This window comes from Arachis ipaensis, chromosome B1, assembly GCF_059453495.1.
Source record: "Arachis ipaensis isolate K30076 ecotype BB chromosome B1, ASM5945349v1, whole genome shotgun sequence".
Classification (NCBI taxonomy): domain Eukaryota; kingdom Viridiplantae; phylum Streptophyta; class Magnoliopsida; order Fabales; family Fabaceae; genus Arachis; species Arachis ipaensis.
This window is the reverse complement of record NC_142436.1, coordinates 20777305-20795711: the sequence shown is the minus strand read 5'-3', so window position 1 is coordinate 20795711 and position 18407 is coordinate 20777305. Positions and strand designations below refer to the sequence as shown.

The window sequence follows — 18407 nt, the reverse complement described above, 5'->3', positions numbered from 1 at the left end:
GTTGGATTGCCATCTAGTCACTAATGCCAGTCCTTCCAAGTAAGCGGATTGGGACTTGTGAATAGAAACAACATTCCAACTTGTTTGACTTTCCCTTACCTAGTAAGGGATAACTGAATAGAACAACCTTCAATTATCAATTAATCTTGAGAGTACTGCAACAAGAATAGGGCTTCCAACTAATCTACTCCCAGTCAAGGCTTTTATTTAAATTACTTAATTTTCCCAATTTAATTTCCTGTTTATTCAACTCAAACTCTTTTTGAAAATATCTGATTAATAAAATAGCACACCTTTCTGCAACTCGTTGGGAGACGACCTGGGATTCATACTCCCAGTATTTTAATTTTAATTTTTGTGACAACCCCTTCTAAATTGATAAGCGGATTTCTGGTTGGTTAAGAACTATACTTGGAACGCACAACTTATATCAATTCTTAATTAGCCAATATCCGCCACGTCAATTTTTGGCGCCGTTGCCGGGGAGTTGCAATAGAGTGCTAAAGTTATTGATTGGATTTTATTTATTTGCATTTTATTTTATCTTGCTACCATGAGCTGCTTGTTTCTTTCGTTAGATGACGCGTTCACTTCCTGATCCAAACTTGCCAGTATTCGATCCTGAGATTGAAAGAACTATTTCACGAATAAGGCAAGCTCGGCGTCGGTTAGTCCTCTCTGAGGGCAGATCTAAAACGTCACTTGAGAAGGAAACCAACCTCCGTTCTACTGATTTGGTTGATTTACGTGCAGGTAACATGGCAGCAGCTAGGAGAGTTACTATCCAGGAGGCTGGAGCCCCTGATTTTACAATACAACCGTTTCAAGCGCATCACCCAGTGGTGGCTACAGACTTTGAAATAAAGACCGCACTGCTCAATTTGATGCCCAAGTTTCATGGCTTACCTGCTCAAGAGCCTATCAAGCACCTGAGAGATTTTCAAGTAGCCTATTCTACTGTCAGGCGTGATGGTGCAGATGAAACTTCAATTTTGTTGAAAGCTTTCCTGTTTTCTCTTGAGGGAAAAGCAAGAGAGTGGTATTACACTCAACCCGCAGCAACTCTATCCAACTGGGATACACTGAGAAGAGAATTCTTGGAAAAATTCTTTCCAGCTGAAGTTACTGATAAACTGAGGAAAGACATTTCCATGATTGTTCAGGATGAATCTGAGACTCTCTATGAATATTGGGAGCGCTTCAATAATCTTCTAGAAGCATGCCCCCACCATATGATTGACAAGATAGTGTTACTCGGTTACGTCACACAGGGCATGAGGCCCCAAGATAAGACCACATTGGAAAGTGCTAGCAATGGGTCTATGAAAAAGTATGAGACCACTGATGAGGCATGGCAATTGATCAGCGACTTAGCTGAATCTACTCGGAATCACAGACAGAAACAAGGCCGTTCAAAAGCTGTTGCAGAAGTATCCTCTAGCAGAGAGACTGCTGCTCTAACTCAGAGTATCTGTGAAATGACCAACTTGCTGAAGCAGATGCAATTGAATCAACAAGTTCAGCAAGCTCAACCTTCTCCACCACAGCAAAGCCAACATTTAGTCCCATAGAGAGTTTGTGGAATCTGTGCTGATTATAGCCACTATACTGATGAATGTCCGTAGCTCCAGCAGGAAGACAACACCGTGGCAGCCACTCATAACTTCTATGACCGCCCCAACCAAGGGTACAATCAAGGTGGCAATTACAACCATGAATGGCAGGACGATTCTAACCAGAATTGGAGGGACAACAACAACAACAGAGGAGGCAGAGACAATCAGGGAAATCAGAGGTGGAGTAATAACAACAACAGGCAGCAGAACCAGAACCAGCCTTACAGAGCACCTCACCTGAGACAATCCCAAGGACCACAGAATACCCAACAGCAGACCTCTCAAATTACTTATCTTTCCTCATCTCCTAATAATGATTTACTACAATCCATTAATCGGAGACAACAGACCATGGAAAATAATATTAATGCCACTCTAAATGGTATGAACGCTACTTTGCAAGTTCTTGTCTCACAGATTGGATCAATGAATAACTCCAATAACCAGCCTTTGAGCTCCAGTGGAATTCCCTCTCAACCATTACCCAATCCAAAGGGTGGCATTAATGCCATCACCCTAAGGTCCGAAACCACACTGCAGGAGAGGAATCAGGAGGAGCCAAGCCCACCAGAACATGCCTCAGCTAGTGGAAATAAAAGATGTTGAAGAGGAGGAGGACATACATGACATAGCTGAAAAAGAAGAAGTTCAACCACAGGAGGAAGCACCACAGGGCGCAGATACTGCAGAAGACACCACTCCCATTCCATTTCCACAACTTGCAAGGAAGCCCAGGAAGCAGCTGGAACCTGATCCCAAAATGGTAGAGATATTCAAAAAGGTTGAGGTAACTGTTCCTCTTTTTGATGTTATTCAACAGGTACCTAAATATGCAAAGTTTCTAAAAGATCTATGTGTACATAAAGACAAAATTAATGAATTAGAAACTATTCCTTTAGGTAGTTCCATATCTGCTTTAATGGGTGGTTTACCTGAAAAATGTAGTGACCCAGGTCCTTGTATGGTTAATTGTACTATTAGTGGTGTGATAATTTCTGACTGCATGTGTGATTTAGGAGCATGTGTGAGTATAATGCCTTTGTCTATATATGATATTTTGAGGCTCCCTCCTTTAAAAAGGTCGGCAGCTCATTTTGTGTTAGCAGATAAAAGCATTATTACAGTGGTTAGAGTTGCTGAAGATGTATTAGTGGGCATTAAGGGGCTCACATTCCCCACTGATTTTTATATCCTGGAGATGCCCCAAAATGACTCAAAGAAGCCATCATCAATCCTACTTGGAAGACCATTCCTAAAGACATCAAGGTTCAAATTGGATGCTTTTTCAGGAACATACTCTTTTGAAATAGATGGTCGAGTAGTAATCTTCAATCTGAATGGAGTTATGAAGCATCCTCCGGAGGATCATTCTATCCTCTAGTGTGACATTATAGATGAAACCGTGGCTGAAGTTCACCAGGAGGAATTTGAAGAGAAGTACATAGGACAAGGTCCAAGTGTGGGGACATTCTCAGAGGATAATGACAGTGCTTTACCATTGTTACCAGCTCCAGACAACCCAGAGCCTGACCATGATCAGAAGTTAGACTTGAAACTCCTTCCTCCACACCTCAAATATGCTTACCTTGAGGACAAGCAAAAGTGTCCAGTTATCATTGCAAGGGAACTCACTTCTCAACAAGAAGAGCAGTTACTTAGTGTGCTGAGGAGGCACAAGAAGGCAATTGGGAGGAGTTTGGCAGATATAGTAGGCATCAACCCTCAAGTATGTGAGCACAGAATATTTTTAGAAGAGGGAGCAAGGCCCATTCATCAACCCCAGAGAAGACTGAACCCCACTATCTTAGAAGTTGTCAAGAAGGAAGTGACCAGACTACTGGAGGCAGATATCATCTATCCCATCTCAGACAATGAATGGGTGAGCCCAGTACAAGTGGTGCCCAAGAAGTCTGGAGTCACTACAGTGAAGAATGAGCATGGAGAGCTCATAGCAACCAGAGTACAGAACGCTTGGAGGGTCTGCATTGATTACAGACGCCTCAACCAAGCCACTCGTAAGGATCACTATCCTCTTCCATTCATTGATCAAATGCTGGATCGCCTGTCAGGTAAATCACATTATTGTTTTTTAGATGGTTACACAGGTTATTTCCGGATTCATATAGCTCCTAAGGATCAGGAAAAGACCACTTTTACATGTCCTTTTGGGACTTATGCTTACAAGAGAATGCCCTTTGGCTTGTGCAATGCACCAGCTACTTTCCAAAGGTGCATGATGAGTCTTTTTTCTGATCTTATTGAGGACTGTATGGAAGTTTTTATGGATGATTTTAGTGTTTATGGCGACTCCTTTAGCCTTTGCTTAGATGGATTATCTAGAGTATTAGATAGATATGTCAGTACAAACCTTGTATTAAATTTTGAAAAATGTCACTTTATGGTTAAACAAGGGATTGTACTAGGACATGTTGTGTCTAATACTGGCATTTCTGTAGATCCAGCAAAGGTGGATGCTATTTCTAGTTTACCTTACCCCTCTTCTATGAGGAAAGTCCGTTCGTTCCTTGGCCATGCAGGTTTTTACAGGAGATTCATTAAGGACTTCAGTAAGGTAGCACTTCCCTTATCCAGACTACTGTAGAAGGATATTGAGTTCGAGTTCAGTGAGGATTGCAAACAAGCGTTTGATAAGCTGAAGACCGTTCTGACTCAAGCTCCAATTGTGAGAGGACCAGACTGGAGCCAACCATTTGAAATAATGTGCGACACCTCCAACCATGCAGTAGGAGCAGCATTAGCTCAACGTGAAGGTAAGGATCCTTTTGTTATTGCTTATGCATCTAAAACTCTAGATGCCGCACAGTCCAATTACACTACTACTGAGAAAGAGCTTCTTGCTATTGTTTTTGCTCTGGATAAATTTCGAGCCTATTTACTTGGTACGAAGGTAGTAGTGTACTCAGTCCATGCAGCTCTCAAGTATCTATTAGCTAAAAAGGAGTCCAAACCAAGGCTTATACGTTAGATACTGCTATTACAAGAATTTGATTTAAAAATTAAGGATAGGAGTAGTAACCAGAATTTAGTGGCAGACCATTTGAGTCACCTCGAACACATTACAGCTGACCCCACTCCTATAGCTGATAGTTTCCCATTTGATAACCTGCAAGCAGTATCTGAGGTAGTCCCTTGGTATGCACCTGTAGCTAATTATCTAGTTAGCCGCACCTTTCCTCCAAACTTTTCTAAGCATCAAAGAGACAAGCTGAAAAGCGAGTCTAAATATTATATATGGGATGACCCATATTTATGAAGATGTGGTGCTGACTAGGTAATTAGACGGTGTGTCCCTCAATCAGAATTCCAGTCCATCTTAGAGGCTTGTCACTCATCTTAGAGTGGAGGACATTTTGGCCCTCAAAGAACAGCTAGAAAAATCTTAGACTGTGGATTCTGGTGGCCTACTCTTTTTAGAGACGTTGCTGAATTTTGTAGATCTTGTTTTCCATGCCAAAAATTTGGTAATATATCTAAGAGAGATGAAATGCCTCAACAAATTATGCTTTTCTATGAAATTTTTTATGTTTAGGGCATTGACTTCATGGGTCCATTTTCAAATTCTAATGGTTATTTTTATATATTATTAGCTGTGGATTACGTTTCCAAATGGGTGGAAGTAATTCCTACCTGCACTGATGATGCTAACACTATTGTTTTCTTTGTGAGAAACCACATTATTTGTCGCTTTGGATCACCACGAGCAATCGTGAGCGATCAAGGCACCCATTTTTGTAACAGGAGACTAACAGGATTAATGAAGAAGCATGGAATAATTCATAAGGTTGCAACAGCATACCATCCTCAGACTAATGGGCAAGCCGATGTGTCAAACAGAGAGATAAAGCGTATCTTGCAGAAGATAGTCAAACCTCATAGAAGAGACTGGAGCACCAGGCTACAAGATGCACTCTGGGCATACAGAACCGCATACAAGACACCCATTGGGATGAGTCCTTTCCGCTTAGTCTATGGAAAAGCTTGTCATCTCCCTGTTGAAGTAGAGTACAAAGCCTTTTGGGCAGTAAAGGAGTGCAACATGGGAATTGAGAAAGCCGGAGCTGAAAGAAAATTGCAACTGCAAGAACTGGAAAGCCTTCGCCTAGAAGCTTATGAGAACTCAAGACTATACAAGGAGAAGATGAAGGCTGTACATGATCAGCACATTAAGAGAAAAGAGTTCCAACATGGAGACTTAGTCCTCCTTTACAAATCTCGACTGAGGCTCATGCCAGGAAAGTTGAGATCAAGATGGGAAGGTCCATACAGAGTAGAGAAGGCCGAACCATACGGAGTTTATCACCTAAGCCATCCTTGAAGCTCTGAACTTATCAAAGTTAATGGACATCGTTTAAAGCTATACCATGGAGAGAGGATGCAGAAAAACAAGGAGCTCGAGATCTTCCTCATGGAAGATCCTCACATAGCCGAAGATTGAGCTAATGGAGCGTCCAACTTACGGACGTTAAAGCAAAGTGTTAGGTGGGAGACAACCCACCATGGTATGATCGTTCTTTTCTTTATTCTTAGTTTTTTTATTTAATAACTCTTCTCTTTATTAGTACATTTCGTGCATCTGCATTTACATACTTTTATTTTTAATTAAAAAAAAAATTTAACGCGACGCGACCGCATCATTGACGCGTCCGCGTCGCAGGAGATGGGAGAAAATAAAAAACAAACAGAGAGTCACGCAGGAGCGTGGCTGGAGGCGTGCCAATGGCACAAATTGTCCCACGCAACCGCGTTGCCGACGCGTCCGTGTCACATGGGAACATTGGCCTCCCACGCGACCGCGTCACCCACGCGGCCGCGTGCCCTGGAATTCGACGTCAATAGGGTGCACGACCGAAAGTGGTGCAAGAGTGGTGCTGGATTGGTGCTAAACGCACAATCCTTCCCACGCGGCCGCGTGACCGACGCGACCGCGTCATATCCTTTTCACGACCACTCACACGATCGCATGCCCCACGCGATCACGTCACCCAAGATTTGGTAACAATATAATTTCGAACAGAGAGTTGTGCGAGCGCGAGGCTGTCCTCGCGCCAGTGGCATAAAACGGGTCACGCGACCGCGTGACCAACGCGACCACGTCAATTATCATAAGCGCAATTTGCGCGACCGCGTGCCCCACGCGGCCGCGTCGCTTGCGCTGCACAGCTCCCCTGATTTGCCAATTATCTTATCTTTCTTTTACCCAAATCCTATTTTCTCTTTTCCCTCCTTATTTCTTCCTTCTTCCTTCTTCCTTCTTTCTCACTTTTTACACTCTCACTCTCTCTCTCACCCCCATTAACAAGGTTTTCTTTTCTTCTCCTCTCCTTACTTTTCTATTTTTCTTCTTATTTTTATATGTTATCTTCTTTTCTTTTCCTTTTACTTTCATTATTCATATTTTCTTTTTCTTTCTTTTTCCTTTTTACTTGGTGTTAGAAATTTATTTGAGTCATTATTTCTCATTATATGCTTGTGGATTGTTATAAATTTGTTTGGCAATTATATATTACTTTTTAAAGGGTTGCTTGCATGTTCAATTTAATACTTTCCATACATTATTCCACCATGCATGCTATGTGTTTGTGAAAAATCCAACATGGCATTATGCACTTTTCTACGTTATTCTATTCTACTATTAAATGCCCGTTTTTCACAAAACCCCTTTTTATATTTTATTCATTGAAAATAATTGTCAATACAAACGTGATGGTTTGTTACAAGTGATGCTTGATCTATGCTACTCATGCCTTTGCCAGCATGCCAATAAACACCTTGCATTCACTTGCCAGCATATGCACTAACTATTTTCCATTGATGACTTTTCACATGTAGTCATGACCATGTGTTAACATCATTTACCTTTTACTGTGCATTCATAACCACCCTTTTCCGTTCTCTTCCTTGCTCTATCTCTTTAAATTTAATTTACTTTCTCTTTCCTTTTTCAGAATGGCTACCAAGAAGGGCAAAGAGAAAGCTACTCCCAAATCAACAGCAAGGAGAGGAACAAAGAGAGCACTAGTGGCAGAACCCTCTTCAACTGTGGTAAAGCCCTCAACAAAGAGACTTAAGAGGATTATAAAGGTTGATGATAAAGAAAAGGCCTTCCCAGCAAAGGACACTGCGCGATTTCCCAATCGCTACTGTGAGCAGATGTTCTCCATCCTAGCAGAAAGGAGCTACAACAACGAATACCTTCTTCTCCTCCCAAACCATATTGCTACCTTTGTTGAGCTGCAAATTGCACAAAGACAATGAGGTTTTCTACTGAGACAGCCGAGGCAGGTCAATCTTTCTTGGGTAGTCGAGTTCTACTCCAACTTCCACCTTTCAACCCTACAGTCTGTCTTTGTCCGTCAGAAGCAAGTCCCCATTACAGAAGAGGCCATTCAAAAAGCTCTAGGTCTTCCCCCTATTCCAGAAGGTTTGGACACCTTTCAAGAAGCCGCACTCAAGCGCCAGATGTACCAATTTGACTGGGACGCCGTTCTCAGAGTTATCGCACTACCTGGCAGCCGATGGATCTACGGATACCATGGTACCGCCCTAAGGGAATCTCGGCTTCAGCACTTACTTTGAAGGCTCGCGTATGGGCACAGATCATGTCCCATTACGTCTTTCCGAGCACTCACGAGTCCTCCTTCACTGCGGACATGGCCGTTCTACTATGGTGCATCCTTACTGCCAACCTCTGAACCTACCAAGACACATCCGGAATGCCATGGGACACGTACAAATCACGGGCAACTTACCTTTCCCCGCCTTGGTCGCAGATCTTATCTCAGCAGCCGGAGTCTCCTTCAGAGCTGGGGACACCAAAGTCATACTTCCACGGGATGATCAATATGTCCCTAATGGGAAATATATCAGACCCTCAGCAGCCACTACAAGTCAGCCCACTGAATCGGCTCAGGACATTCCTCCTTCCGTACCACAAGCACCTACAACAAACCAACTGCTCCATCAGATACTCGAAAGGTTGGATCGGCAGGAACACAAAGCTAAGATGAGAGAGCACCGTAACAAGCGCCGATTCACATACCTCAAGGAGCTGATCATGGAAAAATTCAAGGACTCAGACACTCTGCACTCCACTTCCTTTACCAGCACAGGGAGCCATGATGGTCCCGACTGTGGAGATACTGCTACCAGCCCACCCCTGTTCCTAACAGATGGCACCGAGGACGGTGCAAAGCCTTAAGTGTGGGGAGGTCGGTCAGTACCTGACTTCCGGAGGTAATTTCTCTTCCCTAAACACCAATAAATTAGGATATTTAGTTAGTTTTTCTTTTATAGAATAGGATAAATTGCATAGTAATAGATTAGTTGCATGCATGTTCTACTTGATTGAAAAGACAATAAGTTTTTTCTAAGACTCTATTTTTGGAACAAAATTTCACTAATTTTAATTAAAATTTTTATGTTAAATTTGCTTGAAGTTGTATTTGGAACATGATTTTTGAGCTAAAGAACACACAACATGTGAGATTTGAGTCTTTATGCATGGTTACATTATTTAACCATAATTATTTTATTCTTGTGTGTTTACTTCTCTATGATTGTAATCTATATTTTGTTTCATCCTATATGTCCAATGTTTATTATATTTATATGTTTGCATATGATTGAGGCCATTATTTGTTTAGCTCACTTATCCAAATTAAGCCTACCCTTTCAATTATCTTTGTTAGCCACTTTGAGCCTTTGAACCCATTTGTTCTATATTTTACCACATTACTAGCCTTAAGCGGAAGAACAATTATATATCCCAAATTGAATCTTTGGTTAGCTTAAGATATAATTGTGTGTGTTAATTAAGTATGGGAAATTGTGGGAACAAAAGATAATAAGGGAATGTGTCATGATAATATAATGGAAATTTGGAGACCTACTCATGTGAAACTATAAGAATTAAAAATCTATGTGCATTGATAAGCTATGTTTATTTTTATGCTTATGAAAAAAAAACCAAAAATATTCAATAAATAAATAAGGGGACAAAATTACCCCAATGCTAAGTTAAGAATTCAAGGATCAATGCATGTATGATAAAATTAAAATAAAAAGTTGATACATGAGTATGGAATGTGAAAGGAAATTCTGGGTAGCTAGGTATGAATTCTAAAAGTTATATAGAATATATATATATATATATATATATATAGGTTATGTTAAAGCTTGGGTTGATTGAAGATTCAGTTTATAAGCTTACTTAGCCGTATGTGTATCCTTACCAATACCTTGGCCCCATTACAACCTTGAAAAGATCTCATGATGTTTGCATTGGTATATTAAATGTTGTTGATTGGTTAGGAGAAGAACAAAAATTAGAGAGCATGATTAGAGAAGGATAGAGTGATTGCCCTATATACTAGAGAGATTAGAGTATACATACATCATCAGTGAGGGTTCAATGCTTAAAATTCTATGTCCCCTGCTTTCATGAGCTACCTTCTTGCATTTTTATCTGTTATTACTATATAAAAAAATTGAATTAGTGGAATTTGATTTATATTTTGAAGAGCTTATTTGCTATTGATCAAGTGGACAAGAATCATATAGTTGCATTCATATATATAGGTTGCATTGCATTGCATGAGTTTTACATGTTCCGACTCATTTGTTTTATCTCCTTCAACTAAGCATGAGGACATGCTAATGTTTAAGTGTGGGGAGGTTGATAAACCACTATTTTATGGTTTATAATGTGTTTAATTGTGTGGTTTTATCATGATCTTTACCCACTTATTCATATGATTAGCATGCATTTATATTTCCTTCCTAAAATTATTACATGATTGAAAACTTGCTTCCTAGAGACTTTTAATTATGTATTTTAATTCTCCTTTATTCCATTCGATGCCGTGATCTGTGTGTTAAGTGTTTCAGCTTTATAGGGCATGAATGAGTTGGAGATTGGAAAGGAAGCTTGCAAAAATGGAAGGAACACAAAAAATTAAGGAGATGACCAGCGAGAAGTGACGCGGCCGCATGGCTCACGCGACCGCGCGGAAGAGAGAAAATCGCAGTGACGCGGCCGCATGGCTTACGCGTCAGCGCGGATTGGAATAGCACAAGTGACGCGGAGGCGTGGACGACGCGCCCACGTGGCAAAGCAAAACGCCGAATGACGCGTCCGCATGAATGACGTGATCGCGTGACGTGCGTGATCTACATAATCTGCAGAATTCGCTGGGGGCAATTTTGGGCCCTGTTTTGACCCAGTTTTCGGCCCAGAAAGGCAGACTAGAGTCAGAGAACATGCAGAAACGAAAACAACATTCATTCTACACAGTTTTAGGTTTTTTAGATCTAGTTTTACTTCTCCTCTAGGTTTTCTCTCTACACATTCATAGTTCTTAGGATTTTATTTCTATTGCTCTTTGCATTGGGATATTGAGAAGAGTTATTACCTCATCAAGACTTCATCATTCTAGTTCATTTTCTTTACTTGGCTTTACTCTTCCATGTCCTTTAATTTACTCAATTTTACTAATGGATTATTTTAGGATTTATTAATACAAGAGTTACTTTTATTTTTAATTGATTCCCTTGAATTTTATTTATCATGTCTTTCTTTAATTCCCTTTCCTATGTTATGAGTTCTACATTCACAATGAGCGAGTAGTTCCCTAACTTGATGGGGAGTTGATTGAAAGGAACCCTTGAGTTGGAATGCTCAAAAGAGAAATTATAATTGGGTTTATTGTTGGATTGCCATCTAGTCACTAACGCCAGTCCTTCCAAGTAAGCGGATTGGGACTTGTGAATAGAAACAGCATTCCAACTTGTTTGACTTTTCCTTACCTAGTAAGGGATAACTGAATAGAACAACCTTCAATTATCAATTAATCTTGAGAGTACTGCAACAAGAATAGGGCTTCCAACTAATCTACTCCCAGTCAAGGCTTTTATTTAAATTACTTAATTTCCCCAATTTAATTTCATGTTTATTCAACTCAAACTCTTTTTGAAAATATCTGATTAATAAAATAGCACACCTTTCTGCAACTCGTTGGGAGACGACCTGGGATTCATACTCCCAGTATTTTAATTTTAATTTTTGTGACAACCCCTTCTAAATTGATAAGCGGATTTATGGTTGGTTAAGAACTATACTTGCAACGCACAACTTATATCAATTCTTAATTAGCCAATATCCGCCACGTCAGGCTCCTCCCATCTTTGATTCTTCCAACCTTGATGCCTATTTTCATTATAGTTTCCATTCCTTACAACAACATTGGAACCAAACTTAAAGCGATGGGGTGAGAACTCATAATAGCAAATAAAAAATAAAAACAAAAATAAAAATAAATTTAAATTAAAAGGTTATTGAAAATTAAATTTTGAATTTTGAATTTTAAATTTTGAATTTTGAATTTTGAATTTTAAATTTTGAATTTTGAATTTTGAATTTTGAATTTTGAGAAAGTCAACAATATAAGATAAAGATTTGAAAAAGATTTAAATTTTGAAAAAAAAATTTTAAATTTAAATATTGAAATTTGAAATTTGATATTTAAATATTGAAATTTGTAATTTGATTTTGAAATAAGATAAGATAAGATTTTGAAAAAGATATGACTTTTGAAAAAGATTTGAATTTTGAAATTTAAAACTAAGATAAGATAAGATAAAAATTTTAAAATAAAAATCTGAAATTTTTTTTATGTAAATTTCGAAAATTCAATTAAAATAAAGAGAAAATATATTTTGAATTAAATGCGGAAAGAGAAAAACAATAAAATGACACCAAACTTAAAATTTTTAGATCAAAACGAAGAAAACATCTAAGAACAACTTGAAGGTCAAGATGAACACGAAGAACAAATTTTTGAAAAATTTTTAATAACTAAATAAAAACTAATAACCTCTTAATTTACGAAAAAGAAAAAATAAAAACAAAAATAAAAACAAATAAACAAGCAAAAAGTAAATATTTACAATAACCAATAATAAGGCACACGTTTGCAATTCCCCGGCAACGGTGCCATTTTGACGATTGGAATTTCTATCGGTAAAGAATTTTCACAAATATATAATCACATTGTAGATATAGCTTCTAAACCAACAGAAAATCCTTTCGTACAAAAGTTTTGCTTGTCACTTAAGCAAACCCAATAAAAATAAATAATCGAAGTATTCAAACCTCAGGTCGTCTTCTCAAGAAATTGCAGGGAAGTATGATTTATTATTGGTTATGGAAAAAGGTATATTTGGGTTTTGAAAAGGTTTGAACAAGAGAAATAAATTGCAGGAATTAATAAATCAATAGCTAATAAAACTCTTAGCACGGTATGAAAATTTGGAAGTCCTATCCTAGTTATCCTTATCGATGGTTATGAGAATTGAGTTTTAATCCCACTTAGTTAACCTTTACTAAAGCAAAGGAAAGTCAAGTGGACTAATTAGTTTGATCTTTAGGTCCTAGCCAATTCCAAAGAAAGGACTAGAGTTATTGGAATTCAATTCAATTAGCAAAAATAACAATTATCAATCACGATGAGTTTGATAACTCAAGAGTCTCTAATTAATCAATTAAAGCCAAGAATATAAAAAGTTAAATAAGAATCATAAATCTAAAATACCTCAGTTTATATTAAATAAAGAATCAATCTAAACATAAAGAGTTCATAAACTAAATTGAGAAAATAAGTAAAAGGAACATTGAACCTGGAACTCAAAAAAAATTGTAAGTTGAAATAATAAGAAATCCTAAATTCTTTAAGAGGAATCCTAATCCTAAATCCTAAGAGAGAGGGGAGAGCCTCTCTCTCTCTAAAACTACATCTAAATTATGAAAAGTGAATTATTATGAATGTATGTTGTCTGATGAATAAATGCATTTCCCCACTTTATAGCCTCTAATCTGTGTGTTCCGGGACGAAAACTGGGTCAAAAACAGCCCAAAAATCGCTCCCAGTGATTTATGGTACGTACAGGTTGCGGCAAAGTGACGCGGAAGCGTCGTCCACGCGTTTGCATGGGTTGAATTTCGCAGATGCAACGCGTGCGCGTCATCCACGCGTCCGCGTCACCTAACTTCGGGGCAGCTATGGCAAATTATATATCGTTGCGAAGCCATGGATATTAGATTTCCAACGCAACTAGAACCGCATCATTTGGATCTCTGTAGCTCAAGTTATGGTCGATTTAGTACCAAGAGGTCAGGCTGAACAGCTTTAGCAGTTCCTTCTGTTTCTTGTATTCCTTCCACTTTTGCATGCTTCCTTTCCATCCTCTAAGCCATTCCTGCCCTATAGTCCCTGTAATCACTTAACACACATATCAAGGCGTCGAATGGTAATAAGAGAGGATTAATATTAGCAAATATAAGTCCAAAGAAGCATGTTTTCAATCATAGCACAAAATCAGGAAGGAAAACATAAACTCATGCAAATCATATGAATACGTGTATGAAAGATTGATAAAATCTACTCAATTGAGTACAAGATGAACCATAAAATAGTAGTTTATCAACTAGGCCTGTTAAATCTAGTCTCCATGTCATCAATATACCGAGAACAAAAAGTAAGAGACTCTTCATCTAAATAACCCTCAGCAATAGAACCTTTTAGATGTGCTTTATTTCGTACAAAGGACTTCAAGTGTCCCAATTCCCTACATGGATGAATTGTCAGTGTACTACAATTTCATCAAATGAATTTTTATTTTAAAAAGGGAAAGCATTATTGTACCTTTCAATGGGATACATGTATCGATAATGGACTGGCCCCCCAAGTTTTGCTTCCTCAATAAGATGGACTGTTAGATGCACCATAACGGTGAAGAATGATGGAGGAAATAACATTTCCAAATGGAAAAGAGTAATCACAATGCGATCTTGGAGCTTATCAAGTTTTGTACGACCTAGACTCTTACCACAAAGAATTCTAAAAAATGAGCAGAACTCTATCAAAACTGAGGTAACTTGGTTTGGTAGCACATTACGGATTACTAGTGGAAGCAACTGCTCAATCAAAATATGACAGTCATGACTTTTAAGTCTAATGATTTTTTGTTGTAACCATCGGGCACCCTAACATTCTTCAAAGTTGCAAGAAAGACCTTTTTAGCATCTCGTGTTAGTGAATACAAAGCAAGGTGATATTTTCCATTATCATCTGGCCAAAGATAATGCCTTATCCCCATGTCTTGTAGATCTTTTCGGGCATTGAGATTATCTTTTGCTTTAGATTTCTCATTGAGTAATGTATACAAAATATTATCGCATACATTTTTCTCAATGTGCATAAAGTCAAGGTTATGAGGCAACAAGTTGGTTTTCTAATATGGAAGTTCAAAAAAAGATGTTTCTCTTTCTCCACTGCATAGTTGCTTGCCTACCCCTTTTTTCTTTCTTGTTCAACTTTTCTTTCTTCCCGAATGTATCATCAAGATTTTCTACATGTGCCAGAATTTCGGATCTTGATAATTTAGCCAGGGGATCACGTTCTTCTGTGTGTCCATCAAAACGAACTCTACTTAACCTGAATCGATGTTGTCTACCAAGAAAACATTGATGACCTATATAACACCATTTTTTGCTATGATTAAGATAACAAGGTTTTGCATCAAAATTACAAGTTGGGCAAGCCAAACCAGTATATGTGTTCCATCTGGAGAGCATGCTTAGGCCAAGAAAATCACTAACTATCCATATAAGAGCTGCATGAATCTTAAACATTTTATGTTCTGATGCATCATAAATTTCCATACCCTTATCCCATAATTCTTTGAACTCTCTGACAAGTGGTTTAAGATATATGTCTATATTATTTCCGGGACTATGCTTGCCAAGTATAACCATTGATAGAATAAAGGAAGTATGTTTCATACACATCCAAGGAGGAAGATTCTATGGAATCAGAAACACATGCCAAATGCTATGAGCAGAACTCATTGATCTATAAGGATTGAAACCATCACTAGCAAGTCCTAAGCGAACATTTCTAGGTTGCAATCCAAACTCTCTGTGTGTCAAATCAAAAGTCTTCCATGCCTCACCATCCCCTGGATGCACCATTTTGTCATTTTCTCCCTTCGCTGTTGCATTCCATAAGATATGCTCTGCAGTTTTACGACACAAGAACAATCTTTGCAACCTTGGTTTCAACGGAAAGTATCTCAAAACCTTGGCAGCTTGGTTTTTCTTTTTCTTCTTCTTAGAATTCCACCTAGAAGCACCACAATGACTGCATGTTTGTTGGATGTTGTTTGGGTCTTCATCCTCGAACAACATACAATCATTGGGGCAAGCATCTATCTTAACATAGTCAAGACTTAGTTTTCAAATTAGTTTCTTTTCCTGATCAAAATTCGTAGGCAAATTCACACAACTAAAAGCATCCCTCACCAACTCAAGTATCATGGTAATGGCCTTGTCACTTAGTCCACACAAGACTTTAATATGATACAATTTGACTATGAATTCTAGCTTTGTGAAGTCGCTTCCTTCTTGTAGCTTTTGATTGCCTTCCTTGAGAAACTCATCAAAGTCTCTACGATTTTCTCTTGGCTCATCGTTTACAAAATCTTCCGTTCCTGAATCCTCACCGCTCTCTTGATCCATATGTATCCCGAAAGCATCATTTATCATGTTATATAGGGGATGTTCAGTTGCCAATGTCTCGCGCATGACATGTGCACTTGTTGAGAATTTGGTTACTTCTTTCTCGTCATGAAAGTTCCATACAACATAATTCTTAGGGAATAGTTTGTAAAGTAAATGATCTCTAACATCTTTTCGAGCATGCCATTTGCAAAACCCACAACTTGGACATGAACATATTATCTTACTATTCTCAATTGCTCCATGTTGAAATTCAAAATCCAAGAAGTTTTCTAGACTGACTATGTATTCATCTGAGTTTCGTGGCTTAGCAATCCAAGATTTATCCATTGTTTCTAGTTAAACTTCAAGTATGAAAAAATAATTACTAGACATGTATACTACTAAAAAATATATCTGGAACTTCTAACATAATAAACTACAAAGCTATAATAGACTTCTAACATATTTAAAACAAAACAGGATATAATTATTATCTTACCTCAACAAGCACTTGTTGAAAAGCAATAGCAAGAAACTGGTGAGAGAAAAATCAGTACCCACTTTAATCCCAGAAACAGAAGAAACCTAAGCAAATGCCTAATAAAACCATAAATAAAATCAGTACCCACTTCAATATTGAATTTTCCAAGCAAGAGTAACAACTATATATGAGGGGGAACTCACTTTAGCATGTAATTCTATGAATTGAGTTGTTAATGCTTGATGCTGCATTTACCCTAGCTGTTTCTTCTGCCAATGGATCACAAAATGCCCTGTGAGTTATGAAGCTATCCCTCTTGCAAATAATAACAATACTAACATTATGAATTTAATTTTGAGTAATGATAGAGATTATTGCAGTGACACTCAGTTAATAGATATTTCAAACGCCACAGAAGACTCTTCTTTTTTTTTCTTTTGATAATTGGTTGCTTATAGATAGAGTTGGGAGATATGCTTTTACATTACAGCTGTATAGGATCTCAAGCAAACAAAAGCAGTCAAAAAAGGTTTTAGACCCAGCTTTCTATCTTTTCTCTCAATCTTTTAATTCTATACTACTAAATTAAAAATCCAGAAAACGTTTGTTTTGTGTTCAACAGCTCGGCCTCTCCTGTTATGTTTTAAATGCTCCCCTAAAAAAGGTATCTTATTAAGTGGATCAAAATTTTCTAAAATAAAAACGTAAATATTTAATTAAATTGCTGCACTGCCACATTGGCTTGCTCTTCTGCTGAAAGAGAGCTAGTGCAATGAGATGAGTTGGTTTGGAAGAGAGGCCAAACTGATGTAGTTGAGGATGAATCGCTATTGGAATTTTTAAAAACCCATCCAGCATTAGAATCACAATACTCAAGAGATGCCTGCAGGTTATATTTTGAGATCAAAAAGGCTTTATTATTTATTTAATACTTAGGTGAATTACAAGGAAGTGTAAACTCCCTAAATGATGCGATAATGCTTAAAAAAAGAGCCTTGTCAAACCACAATAAAACACATTTGTATGAGATCTGCAGAAAATGGCACTATCACATTCCTAACCAATAACTAACTAGGTTCTTGATTTATGCCTCTATAAAACATTAAAATAAAAGGAGAAAAGAGAATTAAGACAACACTCACTGTTTCCTTCAAAGCTTCAAAATAACTTGTTTGAGCAATCCTTTAGAACCTCTATGATATAATCTTGTTCTACTTGCTAATCTTTGAAGTTTCATTTTTATTTGTCTTATTCTTTCTTAATACTTTAGGTAGGTGGAAAAAGAGGCATTTTTAGATCCTTACCCAGTGGATTCACCAACTTTATCCCCGTGGAATCATAGAAAAGGGGAAGGGGACAGCCTGAATGAGAATGGTGGAGTAATAGAGATTATGAACAGAGACAATGACTAAAAAAGTGGTCAGTGAGGAGAAGCAAACAAACACAAAAAGATGAGGAGGCTAAGGCACAGAAATGGGAAACTGTATTATCATTTCTAAGATGATTAGCGGTGTTGCTACACCTTAATTTTGATATCTAAGGGTAATAGGTATGCACTAAAATAATTAGTGAGAAAAATGTGACATTGCTAAATAACACTTGGTGAAAGGAGCATCTGAGAAATGCTCAGCAACCAAGGATAAACTTGACCATAATACATAGCAAGAATTAATTGTTTTAACTTTTTAGTAGACAAAAATATAGAATCAAATAAACATAATTAAAAGGAAATAAC

General features: G+C 37.9%; 1 non-coding gene and 1 pseudogene across 1 annotated transcript; both read right to left on the bottom strand.

Annotated features, from left to right (window-relative positions):
• Nucleotides 1-1130: 1130 nt before the first annotated feature.
• On the bottom strand, nucleotides 1131-1238 carry LOC148575911 (small nucleolar RNA R71). Its single transcript, XR_015903408.1, has one exon. It is a non-coding gene; the product is annotated as a small nucleolar RNA R71 (small nucleolar RNA).
• A 14120-nt stretch (nucleotides 1239-15358) lies between these two features.
• On the bottom strand, nucleotides 15359-16539 carry LOC148575910 (uncharacterized; annotated as a pseudogene).
• Nucleotides 16540-18407: the final 1868 nt, after the last annotated feature.